General features: G+C 40.3%; 1 protein-coding gene across 2 annotated transcripts in view; it reads right to left on the bottom strand.

Annotated features, from left to right (window-relative positions):
- SMYD3 (SET and MYND domain containing 3) overlaps positions 1 to 10,586 on the bottom strand; it is a 694,896-nt gene that overhangs the window by 314,659 nt on the left and 369,651 nt on the right. The window lies entirely within an intron of this gene.

Raw genomic sequence — 10,586 nt, forward strand, 5'->3', positions numbered from 1 at the left:
TATGATTTCATTCATATGTGGAATTTAGGAAACAAAATAAATGAACAAAGATGAAAAAAGAGACAAACAAAAAAGCAGACTCAAAAAAGGAGAGAACAAATAACTGGTGATTGCCAGGTGGGTGGGGGTGAAATAGATCAAAGACATTAAGAGTATACTTATCATGATGAAAACTGAGTAACAATTAGAAGGGTTGAATCATTATGTTGTACACCTGAAACTAAGAACATTGTATGTTAATTATACTTTAATTAAAAGAAAAAAAGGATCAGAGCTAAATGGGTCTAGTTGTTCTTCCACATGCTACTTAAGACAAGGCTTCTAGAAGATCTGTACTATAAATTATGTGTGTTTTGAAAGCTCAAATTTTGAGAAGTTTTGTTTGTTTGTTTGTGTTTGTTTTGGTATCAAAATACAAAACCAGGAAACTTAAAAGCCAGAAATAGTAATGTCCTTTTTAAAATATACTAGAAACTATTTCATTTAATGCTACCTGAGCTTCAGTCATATGCTTTTACAGAACTAATTCTGCTCCTGAAAGCCTAATAAAGATACTAATGAAGACCAAACTTTTTCACAGTTGTTTTAAAAAAAAGAACAAATTTAATAAAAAGAGCCCATCCTATTTTTCCACTAAAATAGCTTCCAAGAAAAATACATATTTTAAAAATCAGGGCTTAGAACTGCTTTTCATGTGTCAAAAAGAATAAAACCCATCGCCAGTCTGAGAAATTATGTGAACTAACAGCAACTTCTATTTAGGTGGCTACCAACTAGATAAATTAATAAAAAGTGTCACATAGAGACACCTTTTGCTAAAAGAGTACAAGGAAGGACAGGGAACATCTCTGGCCCCTAAAACTCGAATTGGAAAGCCATAGCCTCTCACGTTATATTACAGTTTTCTATGTACACACTTCTTTCCCCCTAAGACAGCGAGCTTCCGGTGGGCTGGGGTATCGCCTCTTGTCCATCCTCCATCTTCGGCACCTGCCTGGTCATGATGGACAGATAGACTCTAACAGAACTCCAATATCAAGCAGAAGGGCAAGCACCAAGTTCACAGGGGCTCCAAGAGCTCCGAGCTTTAAGAAGTTAGATAGAGACCCTTGAGCTACTAGCCAAGATGGAGTAATAGAAACTGAAGATGCCCTTCCATATGAAACACCCCAAAACCTGACAAAATATATGAAAAAATAGCTTTTGTGACACTGAACATCAGAAATGAAAATGAGGGATCACTGAGAGAAATGAACAAAAAGAATGCTCCCGCTTCCTAACCTAAGAGACATCCAGACCACAGGACAGGGACAGGGGGTGGCCAGGTGAAGCCTGGTGGATTCCCCAGGTTTAGGAAATGCTGTTGAGAGTATGGGGAGATCAAGAAGGTCAGAGTTCACAGGTCAGAACAACAGAAAGGAAAGAACTACACAGAGACAAAACTCCAAGAACTCTGCCAACTCTGACCAGCACCTGCACAGGCAGACACTAGTCAGGCCTGAGGACAGAACCAATTGACAGGATCAGAGGAACAGTACCAGGTATTCAAACAAGGCCAAGAATAGTGCCTCTTCCCTCCCACCAGAGTAGAAAACCTCCAAATTCAAAGGGCATTGAATAGAAGTCTTGCCTCAGGAGCTCACCCTAGACTAACACTGCTCTAGTGATGCCTAACAAATCTTAAAAAAGCAAGACTCCCTCAAATCTCAGTGTTCCCAAGTAGCTTAACTGTGTTCCAGGGAAAAGGCCCACTAATAAAATTTAGGGAATATATAAAAATACCATGAAGGTAAAATAATAATGTCTAGCATTCAATCAAATATTATTAGGCAGAAATAGAGCAGTGGAGAGCCTAGGTGGCTCAGTTAGTTAGGCATTCAACTCTTAATGTTGACTCAAGTCAGGATCTCAAGGTTTGTGGGATCGAGTCCCACTTCAGCTCTGTCTCAACACTGCTAGCATGGAGCTTGCTTAGGATTCTCTCTCTGCCCCTCTCCCCCTGAAAAATAAAGAAAGAAACATTAAGAAAGAGAAAGAAATAGAGCAGGAAAATACACTATATTATAAACAGATCCAGAACCCACAAAGATATTAGAATGAACAGAAAAGGACATTAGTTCTTATTACTACATTCCTTAATCCTCAAAATTAAGTAGATACAAAAAAAGACCCAACTTCTAAAGATGAAAACCACAATATCTAAGATGAAAAGGTATTGGATGGGATGCAGGAGAAGTAAGATGGTGCAGAAAAAGAGATCAGTGAGCTGGAAGACACAGCAATGGAAAATATCCAAAATAAAAATAAAACACACACACACACGCACAGATTTTTTTTTAAAGGGAAAGAGCATCAGCCAATTGTGATACCACTTCAAAGCTGCAGGGAAAGAACAGTAGATTTCAGCACACTTTCACTGGACAGTGGTCCCACAGTGTAGACAGGGATGTGGTCTGGGGTCACAGATGACAGCAAAGGTAACTGTTTCTAGATGAGAGCAAACCCACAGTTCTGTACAACTAGCTCTTATTGACTAACACCTCAGATACAGGGAGAGAATGGAAAAGACCAGGGTCAAGAGATGGACGAGATGAACCACAGGCCTGTGTGCAGAGCACCGTCAGATTACACACACACGCGCGCGCGTGCATGCACACATACGTGCACACACACATGCTACTAAACACGATGCCATGCTATCCATCCCTCCCATAGGAGTACAACTAATACTTCTCACTTTGTAAATCACACTGAAGCCATTTGTTTCACAGCTTACCTTGTAAAACAGGGTTATAACAAAGAAATCAATAGGTTAAATTTACCACAATATGACATAACACACATGATGGATACAGAACAGAACTGCAGCTTTCTCCTCATTGGTTCCATTGCAGAGGAAGACGCCTTGTGACTTTATGATTTTTCTTTTCACTTGTAAAGCAGTGAAAAAAAAGCATTTGTTACCCGTTAAGTACTATACATTGATCTTTCTTTTAAATTTTTTTAATGTTTATTTTTGAGAAAGAGGGAGAGGCAGACTGCAAGCAGTGGAGGGGCAGAGAGACGGGGAGAGATGAGATCAGAAGCAGGCTCCAGGCTCTGAGCTGTCAGCACTGAGCCCGACAGGGTCTCAAACCCACGAACCATGAGATCATGACCTGAGCCGAAGTTGGACGCTTAACTGACTGAGCCACTTAGGTGCCCCCACATTGATCTTTATCTTAAACACAGAATATATGGAAATACCAGATTGGGTTTCAGAGAGAAGCCCTTAATTATGCTAATCTACTATCCTGAATCACAGAGAGAGAAATATTGAATATTAATGAGAAACAGAATAGCCTTCATACATAGCAAATAAAATTAGTTAGCCAGGCCCATCAACATGATTTAAGCCATCCTTTACAGAAAAATAGTATTCCTTCAATTAATGAGGTAACACATTTTCAAAAGCCATGAGCATGAAACCAATCAACTTCCTTAGATTTCATTCCTTTCAACAAAGAGGTAAAAATTTTACAAAGGCAGTATTTAAAAATAAAACAACACACAAATCAGACCATTAATTCCAAAACCAAAATACAGTCAAAGACATTAAGTTCCCTTTGTTTTAATGAGAAATGGAATGCTTTTCCTTAGAAACCCTAACTCTGATGGATAAACATATTATTACAAGAAACCACAAAAACCCACTGCAGCATCTGCTTTTCTATAAACACACAGAGTATCTTCTGGAAAGCAAGCCACATTGAAAGCTGAACTCCATTAAATAATCTACTCTACATTTGCTTTTCCGATCTTAGAAGAACAATAAAGCCCACAAATATTATATCCATTTTGCAACAACTTGTATAACTAAGCCAAAACTAACAAGCAGAAACCCAAATCATGTTATTTTAACTTTTTTCTAATAATATTTTGGTTTAAATAAGTTAAAAAATATTAATTTCAGCTTTCATTTCCTTTTCATAAATTCATAGTGCACAATCGCTCCTGTTGGGAGGAAGCAGCCCTGGACACTGGCTCATGCTCACTGCTCTCTCTGCTGCCCCCTCCTGCATAAATGAGACACAGGAAGCGCTTTCCCCAGATGTCAAAAATATCTCCAAGCCAGGCTAAGAGAGGGCAAAATGCAGGCTGCATTTTTTCTTTTTTAAGAAGTTTTGCATTTTGCAACAGAAATAATTTCATGTGCATCCTGAAATCTGCGCATCAGGTTTTACAAACCCGGTGACGACAAGGGAAGGCTCCTCCTCCCCCACACTTACTGTGCTCAAGTAGGAAGCAACTTAGGAATCCATTTTGTCGTGCCTGCAGCAAGCAATCTCACATCTCTGGTAAAAATACCGCTACTTTAAAAACTGGGTTCCTTTAGTCCTAGGACACAGAAGAACAATGTTCCTCACCATGGGTCAAAAGTACACATTCTTCTTATGACAGGATTCCCTTCTGTGAGGCACATATAAACTGATAGTTAAAATGTCATGATAGCTGCCTCATCATCACCACAAACTCCTATATTCCAATGAGGCAAATAACAATAACTATCAATGCTGACAATGAACTTGTAAAAGAATGGGACTACCAGAAAAATAAGTGGTTCTAAGAATGCCTGTATGTTATCAGTAACCACATATATAAACCCAAAGCACCACATAATTTTACAAATAATTATTTTCAATCTACAATAGAGAATAAATTTAAGGAACAAAAAGTAGCTGAACATGACTATGCCTTCTGGTCTATTTTTCCAAAATTCAAATGTTAGACAAGAAATTCAAAATAAATGAAGCAAAAGACATCATAAGTGCTATCCTGAAGGCCACCCAGAGCAAATAAATCCAAAGGCCTATCAGGGAAGCCTGGCTAGGTCAGTTGGAGGAGAATGTGACTCTTGATTTACCAGTTGTGAGTTCAAGCCCCATGCTGGGTGTAGAGATTACTTAAATAAATAAACTTTAAAAACATTTGCAAAGTAGCCTGTAAGATTTTTCCAAGTAAAGAATCCAACAAAACATTCCAAGTAAAGGAAATAGAACTCAGTTCCACCCTTCATCTCAAATACCCAGAAGACTCACAGAGACTCCCTAAGACAATCCCACGAAGGAGTTACACATGTAAGTCCACGCTGAATATGGTCCACCTTCACCCGACGATCAACTGAACCAGGCCAGAACTATCACTTCTGCCTACTCGAGAAGGGATGGGAGGTGCCTGCTTCAGTGATGGGAAACATCAAAAAGAACAAACTGTGGAGTACCTGTTTCTGCTCTCGACACCTGCTCGAACAAATCCTCCACTCCATCCCTCCCAGGGAAACCGTGACAAATTCAAATCTGAAGCCATTCCACCAGGTGACAGAGAACACCGTTTGCTTTCAAACACCGATTCTCTCTTCCTTAATAAGAGACCTTTGCCTTTAAATATCTATCTGTGTTACCGGGTGCCTGGGTGGCTTGGTTGGTTGAGCATCTGATTCTTGATATCTGCTCAGGTTGTGATCTTGCTGCCATAGGATCGAGCCCCATGTGGGGCTATGCAGTGAGTATGGAGCCTGGATGGGATTCGCTTTGTCCTCTCTCTGCCTCTCCCTCACGTGCATGCATGTGTTCTCTCTCGCTCTTTCTCGTCTCTCTCTCTCTCTCTCTCTCAAAATAAATAAACTGTGTGTGTGTGTGTGTGTGTGTGTGTGCGTGCATCTCTTTGTGTTAAATAGAACTGTTGTGTGAACCTAAGAGCAGCTTACTTAAAAGACACAAGGCAGGTACCCTCTTTGGCTTTTCCACCTTTCTGCCTTGTTCCTCAAGGCAGGAATAATGGGTGATGTTCCACAGCCGCTTTCAACCAGGAGGAACCTGAAAGGTGAAAGCCAGGCACTGCACAGCCAAAAGGCAGACGGAGCCAAAACCTGAGGACTTTTTTAAGCTACTCCAGCCCCAGAATTATCATCTCCAGGCTTGTTCATATGAGGGCAGAACTCCTGGGTTTACACCACTGCAGCTGGGGTTCTGTTTCTTGTGCCAAATACTAGTTCTAATAGTGCACTGGTCTTCAACGATTCTCCACCAGCCATCAGCTGTTCTAGACCCTGGAGCTTTCCAGCTTCATCTCCTGTCACCCTACTACACCACCTTTCTTAGAACACTATTCCCGACCCTACCCTAAATGCTCACTGATCAGGTTCCTCTGCCTGAAACCAGACCCCAACTCACCCGCTATGGGCTTATGGAATTCCTGGCCCCACCATGCTAAACTCAAGGTCATTCCTGTGTGGCCTTGGCTGGCCCTCCCTCTCCCGGCCCAAGTGAGGGTCTCCTGTGCTGTCTCTCTTCTCACCCTCCACCAGCATCCCATTCTCAGCTCCACCTGTTGGATTTTAATATCTGTATGTGTCTCTGTCCTCACAAATCCCTGTGCTCGAGGGCAGGAAGTGCGTCATGTTCATCTCTACTGCCTATTAGCATTCGGTATACTGCCTTGCTCATGACTTTGATGGGATGGCCAGTATTTTGATTTATAGATAATGGGTTGCAAGCCAGTCAAGTCTGAATCTGATTTATTCTGTGAAATCATTATCCTTAACCCAACCTCCTCCTCCTGTGTGCCTCCAGAACACTCTATACCTACCCCTGACTCATGGGCTGGGACTAGCTACCTACACGTGTGCTTCTCTGCTAGACTGTGAGGGCCAGACAGATGGGGACCACATACTGTCCAAGCTGGTCTCCCGACACTGAGCACTGCACCTGACTCACAACACCTGCTCGATAAATACACTGCATGGACCACACATGACTGAACACCACTGTTACAGTGGGGATACCGGTGAGTAAGATGTAGACCTTGCTTTGAGAAAGACAGTGGCTAATTCTAATCATAAAGTATGAATACACCTTCTAAGACAGATCAGGCTGGATCTGCAATCTTTAGCCTGTTTTATGGACTAGTCTCTAAATATTTTGAAATACTAAAGACAAAGGTCATCTTTTACTACCGTGTGATCTAATACATGATATTTTTTCTTTAATGAGTACTTTGAAAACCCACCCAGTAAATGTGTAGCAACAAAGAACCACTTGGAAATTACTCTGGATGCTACAAATAGAGCCAGACCATGGCTCACTGAGGTTCTTCCCTTGTGTTTCTTTTACTTTATTTCCCAACATTACAATGAATTTTGAAACCCCACCTGTTTTGTCAAGGACACCACTTTCCTAATCACTGGTCATTTTAATTATAATCTTTTAAAAATGTAAGAACAAATAATTCTTTAAAATATGCCTGTTAAAATAGAGGTTAATTTGAGATATTTTGGTCTAGATATATTTTTTGGCCTAGATATGTGATTTTCAGTTTCTTCCCAGACAAGTAACAATGTTGACTATTTTTCTTTCCTGTCCTAAAATTAATAGCAGCTAATGCCAGACTCTTTTAATGTAGAATAAAGACTTGCCCTATAGGGCAGTAACCACATAATGACTGCTGTAGTAAGGAGGAAGAATGTACTGTTTTGGGAACTAGCCCTAAAATGAGTAATCAGTGATTTCAGTCTGGGACAGAAAACACAGTGTTAATGCAGTATCTGGGAATATCACCTATGCCGATAGTATCATAGCACAGCAAAGAGTTTTACTAAGAGATTTCTAATCAAACAAAATGTCATGAGCTAATTAGAACTTTCCATGTTCAGAATAAAACTCTGGGTTGCGCATTCCTGTATCCTCTTACACAGTAACCTACATCACCTCCAGGGAGCTATTGTGATATTCAAAAATATTCCCATTTTCAAGGAAAAAAATCCCCTTTTATTTTCTCAAATTTTAAAAATAAACATACTTTATAGAATGCCTGAGAAGGCCTGATCCTCTAGAAAGAAAGAATTTTAAAAGGGAATCTCCAATGCTTCACGAAGTAGACGCAGTATCAAGAATATATACCATGGAGTGCCTGGGCGGCTCAGGTCATGATCTCGCAGTTCACGGGTTCAGGCCCTGTGTCGGGCTCTGTGCTGACAGCTCAGAGCTCGGAGCCTGCTTTGGATTCTGTGTCTCCCTCTCTCTCTGACCCTCCCCTGCTCGCGCTGTCTCTCTCTGTCCCTTAAAAATAAATAAAAAACATTAAAAAAAAAAAGAATATATACCAGTCTTATGGAAGTGTATTCATACATGATGGTATACGAATTTTGAAAACTACTCCTTGCTGCTAAATGACAAACTGCTAAAGCTCCAAACATTTGTCATGCATTTTAAAAATAGTTCACTAAACATTAATCCTATTAAACGTTAATGAAATATACCCAGTTGCCAAATTATGTTTAAAAATATACCAACTCATTAAAGAAAACAATCACATACTTAACAAAAGGACATACGTCATTTAACTCGTAGCTGAATATTTGCATTGAACTCTGGGTAGTTATTCTGGTCAGCCCCCATTTATGACATGGCCGCAGCTCAATAACCAAGTGCAAGATGGCAGCATGGGTGGGGAGTCAGCCAAGCCCAGCTGAGGCTGTAATCAAGGAGACAAGGCAAATGTGCCACTGCTGTCCAGGACTATGTCTGTATCTGTACTAGAAAACACATGCAGGGACGCCTAGGGGGCTCAGTCAGCTAAAGGACTGACTCTTGATTTCAGCTCACGTCATGAGCTCACGATTCCTGAGTTTGAGCCTCACATCAGGCTCTGTGCTAACAGTATGGAGCCTGCTTAGGATTCTGTCTCTCTCCTCATCTCACTGCCCCTTACCCCTTCTTTCCTCAAAATAAATAAAATAAATAAATGTTAAAAAATAAAAAATAAAAAACACAGGGCACCTGAGTGGGTCAGTCAGTTAAGTGTTCGACTTTGGCTCAGGTCATGATCTCGTGGTTCTTGAGTTCAAAGCCATGTCAGGCACTGTGCTGACAGCTCAGAGCCTGGAGTCTGCTTCAGAGTCTGTGTCTCCCTCTTTCTCTGCCCCTCCCCTCATCACACTCTGTGTCTCTCGCTCTCTCTTTCTCAAAAATAAACATTTTTTAGATTAAAAAAAAAATAAAAATAAAGCACATAATACAAAATATAGCGATTATCAACTTTAGGCAAATCCTGTGGCTCCCAAATGAGGCATAATTTAACTCTACAAACCATCAAGCCAGGCGCCCCAAGGCAGTCTGCATTTTTGTGTGTTGGTTTTATTAGGTCTTTTGGACTTAATCTACTACCTGTATAAAACAATAAAAATGCACAAAAATGCAGACTGCCTTGGGGCGCCTGGCTTGATCTCAGAGTCTTAAGTTTGAGCTCCATGTTGGGTATAGAGATGACTTAAAAAAAAAAAAAAAAAAAAAAACCTCTTTAAAAATGCATGGCTACCAAATTTTCCCAGTTGGTTTTCTTCTGAGATACGGAAGATGTTATATAGGAACTATCACAGCCCCACACCTCCAGCACCAAAGGTTGGAACTAATTCTCCATCTGGTACCATCAGCTTCTGTTTCTGTCAGTGCCTCACACTTATCAGGTCATCTCTGCCATCCCAGTCACTGTCTCCCATCACTGTGCTCATCTATAAATATGTTACATTTTCTTTTTCACCTCTCCATTTAAAGTCCTTTTCAGAATAAATTTTTATTTGTATATAACTCACTGCTTGATACCATGCCTTGTGAATAACAGTCAAGAAATATTTGTTGAATTAGTGATAAATCCCTCCACTACTACCATGATGAAAGCACCACTCAGTTCCAGTAAGTGAAAAAAACCTGTATTCTAGTCTTAGTACTGTTACAAACTGATTACTGATTTGCAGCAAGTCACTAACTTCTACAGGTTTTAGTTTCCTCATCAGTAAAGTAAATATGAAATTAAAAAACTTTCTGCAATAAAAGTCTATAACTATATGTATGGATTTTTAAAAAAGAATACACCAACTGAGTCGGTGTCTACAATTATCTGAAGGTAATTAAAGAAATTGCTACTCTGACTGGTGTGAGGTGGTATCTCAGTGTGGTTTTGATTTGTGTTTCCCTGATGATGAGTGATGTTGAGCATCGTTTCATGTGCCTGTAGGCCATCTGGATGTCCTCTTTGGAGAAGTGTCTGTTCATGTCTTCTGCCCATTTCTTCACTGGGTTATTTGTTTTGTGGTGTGAAGTTTGGTGAGTTCCTTGTAGATTTTAGATACTAGCCCTTTATCTGATATGTCATTTGCAACTATCTTTTCCCATTCTATTGGTTGCCTATTAATTTTCGTGATTGTTTCCTTTGCAGTGCAGAAGCTTTTTATCTTGATGAGGTTCCAGTAGTTCATTTTTGCTTTCATTTCCCTTGCCTTTGGGGATGTGTCGAGTAGAAGATTGCTGTGGTGGAGGTCTAGGAGGTTTTTTCCTACTTTCTCCTCGAGGGTTTTGATGGTTTCCTGTCTCACATTCAGGTCCTTCAGCCATTTTGAGTTAACTTTTGTGTATGGTGTAAGAAAGTGGTCTAGTTTCATTCTTCTGCATGTTGCTGTCCAGTTCTCCCAGCACCACCTGCTAAAGAGGCAGTCTTTTTTCCCATCGGATACTCTTTCCTGCTTTGTCAAAAACTAATTGGCTGTACATTCG

Source organism: Suricata suricatta, chromosome 3, assembly GCF_006229205.1.
Source record: "Suricata suricatta isolate VVHF042 chromosome 3, meerkat_22Aug2017_6uvM2_HiC, whole genome shotgun sequence".
NCBI classification, from domain to species: domain Eukaryota; kingdom Metazoa; phylum Chordata; class Mammalia; order Carnivora; family Herpestidae; genus Suricata; species Suricata suricatta.